General features: G+C 49.9%; 1 long non-coding RNA gene across 1 annotated transcript in view; it reads left to right on the top strand.

Annotated features, from left to right (window-relative positions):
* LOC106503482 overlaps nt 1–12,826 on the top strand; it is an 88,957-nt gene extending 76,131 nt beyond the window's left edge. The window contains exons 3-4 of the long non-coding RNA XR_001917081.1: nt 10,016–10,139; nt 12,748–12,826. This is a non-coding gene — a long non-coding RNA (uncharacterized LOC106503482). The remainder of the gene's footprint in view (nt 1–10,015; nt 10,140–12,747) is intronic.

Raw genomic sequence — 13,901 nt, forward strand, 5'->3', positions numbered from 1 at the left:
TTTATCCACAGTGGACACTGCGGTAGTCACACGATGGACTATATACAGCATGGAATCAAACATAGTTTCACACAATGTCGTGGGTTACTCTCAGAAACATAAAGTAGGTCAAAAAAGAAAATTGCAAATAGATATGTACCGTATGATACCATTTATACGGCCTTTAAATAAATGTAAAACAACACTATATGTTGTTAATTACATACAGAAGGTCTCAGGAAAGGCTGAGTGGAGACTCAGGGCCCAGTTCACCCCTCTGCAAAGGGTATATATAATATCAATATAGTAAGATACAGAGATATTTGATAAACATCAAATTCAGGAGCATCGTTCCTGTGGTGGCAGGGAGCAGAGAGATGTACTTGTGTCCAGTACACAGAGGGTTTCACCAGTACTGGCAAAGAGATATTTTCCAGGTTGGGTGGTGGTGGGCACATGGTGTTCATGATGTAATTCTGCCTTTTGTGGTCATATTGCTGTTGTTCACCAGACATTTGTGGCTCCTCTTCTGAGACACAGTAGCTTGCACTTCCTGGTCCTCTGTGGTTGAGAGTGACCCCGTGGCCAGTTCTGGCCAAGGAGTGGTGAGCTAGACCATTAAATTGCCTTTTCAAGATCCTCCAGCTCTCTCTTTTGCTCCTGACAATGTCTGAGATGTTGGCTGTTCCATCCGCCTGAATTCCTGAGTGATTTCAGTGAGCAGAGCCCTCTGCTCACCCTTGAAGGATGTGGAGCAGAAGCAGGAAGCAGCAAGTAGCAGAAGCAGAAGTGTGTTAAGCCAGTGAGCTATGGGGGTTGTTTGTTACTGTAACATACTCTGTACTATTCTGCCTGATACATACCTTTTAGGGTGCTTGAATATTTCAAAAAAATGAAAGGAGGGCAAACATCCATGCCTTTTGGGCAAGCCCCAAAATCTGACAAGGAAAGGGAGCAGAGGAGAGAAGAAGGCCTGCCAGATTTCATTTCCATTTCTGTTTCCTTAAAAAAAAAAAGTCATTTCCTCATATCCTTTTGCCCCTTGAGTGGTAGCAATGGACAAGCTCAGCAATGCATCAGGGAGGCTTCAGGCTGGAGTGCCCCTGGCATCTCATTACACCTTCCTTAGAAACCCATTTAGCTGCCACTGTGCTTTCCCTTGGCCAGGCCTCAGAGTCAGGAAACAAGCCCAGCCGTCGCTGGGCATCAGACACCTGCAGGGCAGACTTGGCTTGGCACGTTCTCCAGGCTTCTGAGCGCCCTCCCCTCCCCGAAGCTGCAGGAACATCAGCCAGAGCAGATGCCTGAGATCAGAGCAGACAGGATGTGAGGAAGTTCTTGCCATGGGTGCCTGGCAAGAGTGGGAGCCTGGGTTCCCAGGCGCGTAGGGCCAATGGCTCCGTCACACAGTCTGGAGCCCACTGACACTTCAAACGGGAGCCTCCTGTCTTCTGGCCTCCGCCTCCGGAGGAAGCGTTCCTGGATTACCTTCACTAGAGGGAAAGGAGGAGCTGCAGGTAATACCCGGATTTCTATGGTGCTTTTCTTCCCGAAGCTTCAAAAGACTTCCCCTTCTCTGATCTCCCGTGACCTCCCCCAGCAACAGGGCAAGAAGAGGAAGATTTCCCAGTTCAGGTGGAGAAATGGGGGCATGGGGGGCAGAGAGAGGAAGTAAACGGCCTGCAGTCACGGAGCAGGACAAGGATGTGATTCTGGTGGGTGAGGGTGTCGTCTTCAGACCTCAAAACCCCGACGCTGGTCCCAGGCCCGTCCTGCTGGGCGGCTGATCTCTCCGTGTGGGCGGCGGCCTCCGTGCTCGCCAGCGGCCCTTGCAGAGGGGTGAGCTGGGCCCGGGGTCCCCACTCAGCCTGTCCTGTGGTCTGAGCACAGAGGAGGAGGATCCCGAACAGGCTCAGGTCAGCCCCTGGCCCACAGAGCAGTGACGACAGGTTGGCTCTGAGCCCTGTGGTCCCGCCGCTGGGAGGTCAGGCCAGGGAGGCTGCCAGAACACCAGGGCTGAAGAAGGTCCAGATAACGCGACTGGGGCAGCCTCTGTGGGTGGAAATGACATTTCTTGGCTTTAAATAGCTCCATCTCCGGAGCCCGGGAGCCTCAGCGGGGCTATTAATTCCTGGACTCCCGGGGCTGCCCGGCCCCGACATTCTGTTTGCACAAGCTGTGTAAGATCTCAGGCATTTTTCCTGCCGCCCGTCTCCCCCACCTCCCTTCAGTTCTCTTGCGCGAATTCAACAAGGGGTTAGTTTATTTCTAGTAGCGGGCCTGGGTTTCAAGCTGACCACATACATATTTTGTCCTTCTTACAAGTGACGCAGCTCAAGTCAACAGCAAACTCTTGAGGGTTTTCTTTGTAACCTGGTGTCTCCATCGTGAAAGGTGATGTGTATATACGTGAAAGGTGAAAGTAGAGGCTCTATCGATGCAGGGACGCACGTGTATGTCAAGTTAATCAATCAGTCATTTAACCCTTCAACCAGCATATTAATCCCCCAGCTATCTGTTTGAGTGCCTACTATGTGTCAGGCACTGGGCTAGTTCTGGATACATAGGGTAAACCAGAGTCCTCCCTGATAAGATGGCTGTTACCACCTCCACGCATGTTGCCAGGGGTGACTCCTGCCTAGTTAGGCGTCGCAGTCATGAGTTCTATGTTCTCTGAGTTCTCTGAATCCTGCTCAGCATCACCAAACCTCTAGCTTAGAATGCATGCTGAGAAAGAAGAAAAGGAAAAGACACATAGATACAGCAGGTACTCAGTGTAGAAACTGACGGGTCATGGTGGCTGACCGGCTGGAGGTGTAGGAATTGATGACAATTCCAAAATATTCAGCATAAGGACGGGGGAGACTGGTTAAAGGCAAGGACAGATGCTTGGCCTTGGGAAGGGCTTGCATCACTTAGGAAGTGTATTTGACTGCTGATTCACAGTGGCCTAAGCACATGGAGTTTCTTCTCTCACATAAAAGTCCGCAGCTCCAGGGCTGTGCAGCAGCCCCAGTCACTGGGATCTTTCTATCTCTCTGCTCTGCCATCCTCACGTTCCTCATGGCCCACAACAGCTACTGGAGCTCCACCCATTACACCTGAATTCCAGGAAGAGAGAAGGAAGGAGGAGAGAAAGACAAAAAAGGTGTATGCCCTTCACCCTTTTAAGGAACCTACCTAGAAATCCTCTTTCACCCTCGGCTTGCCTCTTATTAACCAAAACTTAGTCACCTGGCTACACCAAGCATCAAGGGAGATGGAGAAATGCAATGTTTCAGTAGGGCGTGTTGCTCAGGGCTCTGTTACCAGTGAAGGAGGGAAGGACTGACATTAGGAAGCAGCCAGCAGTTTAAGCAATGGCACTCAACAAATATGTGTTGACTTGAAATTGAGTTAGGAGGAAAGATAAGGAATTGTGTTTAGGGGCATGAAGAGTCTACAGTGAGGATGAAACATCCTATTTCAAATAGAGGACTGCAACATATATGAAAGGAGGACTGAACACGTAGGCTCTCCGGTCAGCCACAGAGAGAAAAGAAAACTGTGGCTCAGGTGAAAACCCACAGCTGATCCTGGGTCAAGAATGCAGCATGAGGGAAAGAGAAGGAATAGCAGCTGGCAAAAGAAAAAAAATTACAGACCATCATTTGTCCATTCTCACCGCATGAGGTCATCCAGGCTCCCCCAGCGTCCCAGTCAGTCTGGAGGGTCTCTGAGGGCACACACCGCAGTTCTGACCTGGGGGCAGCTTCGGGTACCTGTTCAATACAAATACAGCCTGGTTCTGTCCTGCGCCCAGGTTGAGCATTTCACAGACACCCACAGGGAAGACACTTCCATCTGCTTCTCTTCCCCCAGATGCACCCTGCTCAGACCTGGCTGACATTTAGACCCCATTTGGGGAATTCTGCAACTGAAGAGTGGGGGGCTGCCCTGTGGCGAGGGAGCAGGGGAATGGGAGGGGCCTCTCCTCATGCTATGTAAACCCTCAAGAAGTTTCTCCCAGAGGATTTAGATCAGTGATTCTCAACCACATGGGCAATTTTCGCCCTGCAGGGGACATGTGACCAGGCCTGAGAACATTTTTGATTGTTATGACTGGGGGGGGGGTAGGATGTGCTATTGACATTTAGTGGGTAGAGGCCACAGATACTGCTAAACATTCCGCAAAGCACAGGACAGCCCCCCACAACAAAGAATTATCCTATTCTTTGTGAATAGTGATGAGGCTGCAAAACCTTCGTTTATATGTGTCTGATTACTGGGCCCACAGGAAATTTAAATAATCCCAGTTTCACCCAGACCCACGCAATGTTGATTGACATTGAAGCTAAACTCAGGCCTCTGAAAGTCCTACTTAACCACTGGAGGAAAAATTAAAGTTATGCTTATCATAATTGACTACCATTTACTGACCATCTACTATGCCCCAGGTCCTTTACATAAATTACTGTCAAGCTTTTCAACAATTATAAAAGAATCATCATTATCTCTGTTTCACAGATGAGCTAACTGAGGCTCAGGGGGGTTAGCTGTTCAACAGCGCACAGCTAGCAAGTGACCCCAAAGCCCACTCACTTTCCATTCCCCAGATGCCTCTTGTATTTGTTACAGTCCTATCACTACATATATCTGCTTATGGTCACATCTTATGAAAGCTCGTAATTGGATGACAAACAAGGGGACTACCTGCTAACTAGTGCATGCCTGCTCAGTCGCTCAGCTGTGTCTGACTCTGCGACCCAGTGGACTGTAGCCGACCAAGCTCCTCTGTCCGTGGAATTTCTCAGGCAAGAATACCGGAGCAGGTTGCCACTGGGGATCATCCCCACCCAGCAATGGAACCCACAGTTCTTGCATTGGCAGGCAGATTCTTTACCCCTGTGCCCCCTGGGAAGCCCCTCTGCTAACTAGACCATTCCATTAATCCTAGCACATCCTTCTCCAGCCTTTCCAGGCAAACGGGATTTTCTGTGCTTAAAGCATATCAAGATGTACAAAGAGGATGCAGTTCTTGAAAAACAAAGCAAGTGGCTGCCAAAATATGCTCATTTTCAGCTCACTACAGAGCTCACAAAGGAGTCAGGCAAGTAGAAATGAAAGTAACAGGCAGATACCTCAGCATGGTCCCAGGCAACTGATGGAAAGCCCCAAGAGCCATCCACCTATTACTGCTGGGTGTGGGGAAAAGGGCATCCTCATTCATTGTTGATGGGGACGCTAGGTGTTAGGCATTTTGCAAAAGCAGCCTTCTGTATCTTAGAAAATTAAAACCAGGGGCACATCATTGCAGCAGTACCACTTCTGGGCACATGCAGATATATAACATTAGTTTTAACACCTCACCACTCAGCAGCAGAAAGCAGAAAACACAGGGGATGACTGTCAGAAGGGGGTGGTTTGATACATTAATAAAGGTGATTTTATTGTAGGTAATAACAATAATAATAATTTTTAAAACTGCTACAACCGCTACAGTTCCTATGATATAGAAAAATATATTCAACAAGATGCTGCTGCTGCTGCTGCTGTCCGACTCTGTGCGACCCCATAGACAGCAGCCCACCAGGCTCCCCCGTCCCTGGGATTCTCCAGGCAAGAACACTGGAGTGGGTTGCCATTTCCTTCTCCAATGCAGGAAAGTGAAAAGTGAAAGTGAAGTCGCTCAGTCGTGTCCGACTCTTCGAGACCCCATGGACTGCAGCCCACTGGGCTCCTCCGTCCATGGGATTTTCCAGGCAAGAGTACTGGAGTGGGGTGCCATGGCCTTCTCCCAACAAGATGCTATTTACATGCATTCGTGTATACCGAAATATATATATAGAGAGAGATATCTGCATAGGCTCTCTCCCTGAGGTGGCAGTTGTGTCTACCACTTTGCGACCCCATGAATTGTAGGCTGCCAGGCTCCTCTGTCTACGGAATTTTCCAGGCAAGAATACTGGAGTGGGTTTCCCTCTCCGACTCCAGGGGATCTTCTCCAACCAAGGATGGAACCCGAGTCTGCTGCACTGGCAGGCGGATTCTTTACCACTGAGCCACCTGGAAAGCCCCATGCTTATATGAGCAGGGAGAAGAATATGAAAGGTCCATTTTAGGTTCTTAAAAAGGGTTTCCTGGGGATGAAGATGCTTCTAGGGTGGGGACCAACGGAGAGTCAAGAAAAAAAGGAAAAGAAAAAAAGAGCAGACTTGAACATAATGTGTGATAACGACCAAACAGTATGTGCACTTAATTGCAATATTCATAACTGTAGAGGTACGCATATGCTTCAGTTCAGTTCAGTCGCTCAGTCGTGTCCGACTCCTTGCGACCCCAGGAATCGCAGCACGCCAGGCCTCCCTGTCCATCACCAACTTCCGGAGTTCACTCAAACTCACGTCCATCGAGTCGGTGATGCCATCCAGCCATCTCATCCTCTGTCGTCCCCTTCTCCTCCTGCCCCCAACCCTTCCCAGCATCAGACTCTTTTCCAATGAGTCAACTCTTTGCATGAGGTGGCCAAAATACTGGAGTTTCAGCTTTAACATCAGTACTTCCAATGAATACCCAGGACTAATTTCCTTTAGAATGGACTGGTTGGATCTCCTTGCAGTCCAAGAGAGTCTCAAAACTTAAAAATGTTTAATTCTCCAGCGGGCTGAGCTGCGGAGGAGGCAGCGGACTTCCCGCCGCGGAGCTCTTGGCTCGGCTCCCCGCGGGCTGGCGGCGGAGGCTGCGCGCGCCCGGGCGGCGAGCGGCTGGCGGCCCGGCGGGTCCCGGCGCCTGCGGGCGCGCTGCCCCGGCACCGCGTCGGGGACGCGGAATCCCTCACCTGGAGGGCGGCAGACACCGCCCGCCCCGGAGACCGCGCGGGGATTTTCCAGCGGGGGCGGAGGCTCCTGAAAGGCGCCCTGTCGGCCCGCGAGGGGCAGAGACGGTGCGGACAGCGAGGCCCGGGGGCGGGGGACCCCAGCAGGTCGCCTCCAGGGCCGCGCCTCGGACCTCCTGGCCGCTGGTCAGCCCTGAAGGTCGGCAAGGGGCCGGAAGCTGAGCGCAGGGGCGTGCGGTACCTGCAAGGGGACCGGGAGCTCACGCCCACCCAGCTCTCCGCAGAATTTGTGCAGAGAATTGTGCGTCATTGTAGAGACCAAGAGTGGCTTGTACCTGCCCTGGGAGTTGTCCCTGTTCGTGGCGCCCCCTCCCTGGGGCCTAACACTGTGCCTGGCACTTTACATGGCGTGTAAAAAAGCAGTATTTGCATGGTGAACGACAGGGCCTTCAGCAGGCACTGTTAGGAAGCGCCCCCACCCCCCTGACTCCAACAGCCACGTACTTCCTCCAGAAGCCTGGGGGCTTTCCTGTTCTGGCGGCATCCTACCGAATGGGCTTCTCTCAGCCTGTGTCCTGCTTGGCTCCCCCACCCCACCCCACCTCACCCCGGGGGTTCCCCTGAGCACAGGGATCTGAGGGACAAGTTTGACCACTTGTTGTCCAACACAGAGTAGGTTGTCTACCACCGAAATTTACTAAAGCAGGGCAGAGGAAGAGGACATTTGAGTGAGTAGTTCTCTCCATGTCCTTTGAATGGAAAATCCGATTAGGTCTTAGATATTCTGCTGTCCTTACCAAGGGAGGAACGAGAAATATAGCCTGAGCTCTGGGCCTGGAGGCAGGATGTGATGTGACAGAACCTATAGCTTAAAAAACATAAAAAACCAGAGCACAAAGTTTAAAGGTAGAGGCAAGGGAGCCAAGGAGCCTCTCCCATTCCCTTGCCCTGGGCTGTTTGCCAGGAGAAAGGAATATGCTTCCAGAAAGCCCAGCTTGGGGTTTAGCAGCTCCAAGGGAAATTTTTTCTACCTGGAACTAAAGCAAGAACTAGGCTGCAACCCAAAGTCTTCTAACTTCCACTGTGACTAGAGAATTGCAAGAGAGAAACAACAGAGAGATGTGTGGGAGGGTGGGGTGGGGTCGGGGTAGGGATGGAAATAACACTGGACTGGGGTCATGGTCTAGACTGAGCCCTGGTCTCAGCTGCTTGGTGGCACAGTGGTGGAAATGCAGGGGATGCAAGAGACAGGTTGAATCCTTGGGTTTGGAAGACCTCCTGGAGGAGGAAATGGCAACCCACTCCAGTATTCTTGCCTGGAGAATTCTATGGACAGAGGAGCCTGGTGGACTGCAGTCCATGGGGTCGCAAAGAGCTGGACACTACTGAACAACTGAGCACACACATGCACACACACACTCAGCCACTTAGATTAGCCCCTTAGCCTTGGGAAAGGCCCTTGACTTCTCTGAACCTCAGTTTCCTTGTCTCTAGCCTCAAAATAATAACCCATTTGATTCATATGACAATCTACTATGGGATGGATGAGTACCCATCTCAGTTCTCTGTATGCAGCAGGTCCTCAGCTAAAGGCTTCAGGTCAAAACGATATTTGCATCGCAATGTTCATTGCAGCATTATTTACAACAGTCAAAGGTGGAAGCAACCCAAATGTCTATCAATAGATGAATGTTTAAACAAAATGTGATATAGCCATACAACGGAATATTATTCAGTCATCAAAAGGAACAAAATTCTGATCCATGCTACAACATGGATGAACCTTGAAAAGATTATGCCAAGTAAAAGAAGTCAGGCACAAAAGGATAAATCCTGTATGATTCCACTTGTACGAGGCACCAAGGGTACACAAATTCATAGAGACAAAAAGTATTAACAGAACAGAAGTTACCAGGGGCTGAGGGTAGGAGAAATGGATAGTTCTGTTCATGTTCAGTTGTGTCTGACCTCCAGGCTCCTCTGTCCATGGAAGTTTTAAGACCAGAATACTGGAGTGAGTTGCCATTTCCTCCTCCAGAGGATCTTTCTGACTCAGAGATCAAACCCACGTCTCTTGTATCTCCTGCATTGGCAGGTGGATTCTTCACCACTATCGCCACCTGGGAAAAGTGAAAGTGAAAGTCACTCAGTCGTGTTGGACTCTTTGCGGCCCAAAGAGTTGAATTCTCCAGGCCAGAATACTGGAGTGGGTAGCCTTTCCCTTCTCCAGGGGCCCTTCCTAACCCAGGGATCAAACCCAGGTCACCCGCATTGCAGGAGGATTCTTTACCAGCTGAGCCACAAGGGAAGCCCAGCTATTGCTCTGGGTACAGATTTTCTGTCTGAGATGATGAAAATCTTTTGAAAACAGATAGTGGTGATGGTTGCACAGCAGTGTGATGATACTTCATGCCAATGAGTTATGCACTTAAAAATAGTTCAAATGGCAAATATTATATGTATTTTACCACAGAGAAGATCTTTTTAAAAAAGGTGGGGATGAGGGGAACCTGTTTGTGAAAATTCTGTTTTTAGCAGCACTTTTGTGATAGTTACCAACTGGACACAGCTCAAATGTCTATCTATAGTAGAATGGGTGAAGTATTGTCTGTTCACATACTGTGATGGTAGGCAGTCTTGAGAATAAATGACAACTACACAGAACAATCTGGGTGGATCTGACAGTCGTGATGTTGAGGGAAAGAAGCCAGACATGAAAGAGAATATCCTGTATGATTCCATTTATGCAAAGTTCAAAAACAGGCAAAATGAATCTATGGTGCTCGAGGTCAGGATAGGGTTCCCCTTGGGGAATGATTATTGGAGAGAGCACAAGTGGGTTTCTGGGGGCTGGCAGTGTACTTGGTAACTGATCTAGATGCTGTTACCTGATTGTGGCCACTTCGGGAAAATCCTCCAGGCTATTTTACACTTATCATGTGTATTCTTTTCTATATATATGTTTACTTCAACAAAACATTAAAAAAAAAAATCCTTGTTCAGTGTCCTGAATGGTGAATGGGAACGGTGAACCAGAAAGTCAAGCGACAGAAGCCTGATTTATACGCTTGATCTGTGCCAAGCCAGGGAGACTAGGAAGCCAGATTTGTAATTCTCTACACTGCTTGCAATTTGTACTGCTCCCACCGCCCCCTCCCCACCCCCAGGCCCCATGAGCTGTAACCAATTAGTTTTGAAATCTAAACAGCCGGCTTTCCACAGCTCACACTGCCAGGAACCTGGAGGGGAAGGAGGTACACCCCAGCAACAAGGAGAGGCCCTGATCCTCAAGCTCACAGCCTGTGGAGCCGAGCCCACCAGCCCCGGCCCCCTCCTGGACTTGCAGGTATACAGTAGGCACCCAGCAAATACTTGTGAATGGGCTGTATGTCATCAGAATTCTTCAAGTGCACCCCTGAGATCTGACTGCCCCCAATATCAGGGAAGGGCTGTTAGCAGCCCCTCGGGGGAGTTGCCTGCAAGGACTTGGGGCCTGGGGGGTCTAGAGAAAAGGTTGCCCCTTCCTCCAGCATCGGTAGCCCACTGCCCAGCTGTCCTCCCGGACGCTGTGAGGAGAGCAGATACAAACGCCTGATTTGGCCCTGGCTGACCCGAGGTGACTCCCGACACCAAACAACCTGGCAGTTGGGGTCTGGGGGAGGGGATAATTTATATTTATGCCTGGTGACAAATTGCTAAATAATAGATCTGGCTGGGGTTTCAGTTTTTCTCCCCAGCAGCTTGACCAATGTGTTGGCCTGTTGACTCAATCAGCAAGCTATTTTGGCCCTGTGGGGGCCCAGAGCTTGGTTTCTGCTCCGGGAGGCCTTCCCCTTTCTCCCGTGTATTTGGGCTTCCCCCAGGCTTGTGTTTGTTTGTGTTTGTTTGTCTGCCTGTCTGGGGCCCTGAGGGTTGAAGGCAGCCTGGGCCTCTGCCAGACTCCAGGTTTTTACATGGCCTGGGGCACGTGGCCCTGGGGAAACAGACTCCTGCTTGCATGGGTATATCTCATGTGTATATGGTGAACAAAGCAGCTGCATCTCTTTCTCTTTGTCCCAGTAAATGCTGTCCTCCCGCTCCTTCCAGCCCCATCTGCCTTTCTCCCCACAGAAAACAGTCAGCCACTCTTGGTATTAATGACAGCAGTAGCAGCAACATAAGTCCTCATGTGGGAATAGCGTTTATGCTTTATGAAACCCTTTCACAGCATCATATCATTTGACCCTCCCATAGTCCTTGGTTTGGGGCTGAGGCTCAGGGAGGTTTGGGGATTTACCTAAGGTCATGTACTCATAAGTGTCTATGTGGCGCAATTAACCAAAAGGTTGGTGGTTTGAGGCCACCAAGGGATGACTGCCCCTGTGATCTTTTGGGCTATCCTGATAGCTCAGTTGGTAAAGAATCCGCCTGCAATGCAGGAGACCCTGGTTTGATTCCTGGGTTGGGAAGATTCCCTGGAGAAGGGAAAGGCTACCCACTCCAGTATCTTGGCCTGGAGAATTCCATGGACTAGGCAGTCCATGGGGTCGCAAAGAGTCAGACACAACCGAGCAACTTTCATTCATATACTCATAAAGGTCAGAGCATATCTTTTGATTTCTGGTCCCATCTTCTCTTCCTTGATCCAAGTGGCCCCCTTGCCTTTGGAGACTGGGGCAGAGGCTGCTAGCTGCCACCATAAATCCATTTCCCCTTCTTCCTTAGCAACAGAACCTCCATTTTATTCAAGGTAATATCGTGCTCAGGCAAAAGAAACATTCCTAGCCTCACTTGCAGCTGTGGTTTGTAGGCAGGAACTTCAGGAAAGCTCCTTAAAAAGGGGGCATGGGCCCTTTTTACCTCACTGCTTGGAATTCAGTGATAGTGGCTGGAGCTCAGTGGCCATTCTGGACAATGAGGTGACCTTGAGGGTAAAAGCTATGTACTACAACAGTAAAGCAGAAATAGATGGGTCCTGGGTCTTAGATCACCAGAGAACTCCTATGCCAACCCAGACTTCCTACCTTCAGATTTCTTTCACACGAGAGAAACTAGCTTCTATTTTGTTTAAGCCTCTGCTATAGATTTTCTGTTTGCAGCCAAGTTGCATCACTCCAGATCCAGGGACCCCATTTCTGGTGAAACACAGTCTCTCCTGCCCCCTTTCCTGCTTACTCAGTTGGAATGTAGAGGGCTCTCTCCTCACGGTTCTCAGCTCTCATAGTTCACATATGCGGGGCCTGGGTCATGAGAGCTACCGCAGGCAGGCACCTCTCTGGGTCCCTTGAACCCCCTGAGAATTCTAGAGAGCAAACACATTGCCGAGTTTCTTCTGTTAGTTCCTATAGCCAAGTGAAACCACTGAAGGAGGGGAACACATGAAAATTCCAAGCGCCTGGCAAATTGCCTGGATCGGATTCTCCTGAGGGCCGGTTGACAAACATGCTTCCAACTACCCTTCATGCCTCCAGGCTTCCAGAGGGTAGAACATAGAGTTCATCATTTGGCCCTTACTCCTCATCTGCACCCCTGCCCCCCGAGAACCATAGAGTGCCTGCTGCATGGTCCCTGTCACGTGACTCTCTACCAGTAAACCCTTTTGAGCGTCCACTCCTAGTAGATGCGTGTTTGTTGACTCAGGAATTACAGACTCACACCTGTTAGTCTGCACGTGCGGAGCTGCGTGTAACTGAAAGCCCAGGCAGCGATAGCTGACTCGAGCACCTTGTCTGGCTGGGGAGGGTGGGCTCAGCTTGATGCATCAGATCACGGATGTCATTCAGGGCTGGGCTCTGTCTGGCTTCCTGAAGTTCCTCCATCCTTTTTGTGTTGGCATTCGTCCTCAGGTCTGCCTCTTCAATGTCATGTGTTAACATGGTGTCTGCCTTCTCAGTAGGACAAGGTGGGCAGGGGCAGTGCCAGCCTGCCACGCTCTGGCACCTTCACCTCTCTGAGAAACAAATTGTCTTTTCCAGAAACCTCTGGTGAGGGTGTCCTTATGCCTCCTTGTCCAGCACCGGGTCTCATGGCTTCGTGGTCCACAGAGGAGTCCAGGAAGTTATCAGGTAACAAAGGAAAAGGGAGGTGGGGATGGAATGGCTGTCGGGTGGTCACCCCATAGGGTCTGCAATACATATGTACTACTGGGCTAATGTATTAGGTATTTGATAAGATCTATGTTAAAAATAGGGATTTTAAAAGCATGAGATAGGGGCTTCCCTGGTTTCCCAGTGGTTAGGACTCTGCCTTTCACTGCAGGGTAAATGGGTTCAATCCCTGTTTAGGGAGCTAAGATCCCGCAAGCTATGAAGCTCAGCCAAAAATTTTTTTAAAAAAGAAGCATGAGATTAAAAAAATAGAAATTCTAACGTTAATTCCCACACAATTCCTGGAGCACAAGCACCCACTTTGGAAACCGTCTGTGCAGCCAGAAAGACCTGAGTTAAATCCTGGCTCTGCTACTTATTAACTGCAACCTTGGCAAATTCCTTAATCTTGTCAGGCCTCACTTTACTCATTTGTAAGGTGGGGATAGTAATGGAACCCATCTGATAGGGTTTTGTAACAGTGCCGGGTACCTTTTAAGAAAACAATATTAGAATAATAAGATGTCTTCCTTTGACATCAGCTTCCCATTTACGGGCAAGGGATGGTAGTGGGGAGAGTCAAAATTTTGAAACTGTTGAAAGCAACAGTGAGTCCTCAGAACATTTTGATTATGCCCATCATTTAAGTATCCAGGTGTTTTTCATTTCTAAAGCTTTTGAGCCGCATTCTGAGGATTCCTACCTACCAGGGCACAGGACCAGAGTCCTGCCGATATTTGCCTAGCATTGCCACTCCTGGCTGCAAGCCCCTGGTTTCATGATTCTGCTCTCTTGGCCTCAGTTTTCTCAGCTGCAGCCTGGGAAGATTGGGCTAGAAGGTGCACACCTGTCCCTTCTCCTTCAGTTTAGGGCATCCCCCTTGTCAGTTCTGGCTCCTGTGGCGTCTCTCTGCCTGGTCTCTCCCCACTCCCACTCCAGTCCCGAAGCCCCGAGGTCCTGCCTCTTGCGGCTTGCCCTCCCTTTCCCTGGCCTCTGGTAATTCTGCCCTTTTGAACGTGCTCTCTATCCCAGCGTCCTATGAG

The sequence above is a fragment of the Capra hircus genome, chromosome 23, assembly GCF_001704415.2.
Source record: "Capra hircus breed San Clemente chromosome 23, ASM170441v1, whole genome shotgun sequence".
In the NCBI taxonomy this organism is placed as follows: Eukaryota; Metazoa; Chordata; class Mammalia; order Artiodactyla; family Bovidae; genus Capra; species Capra hircus.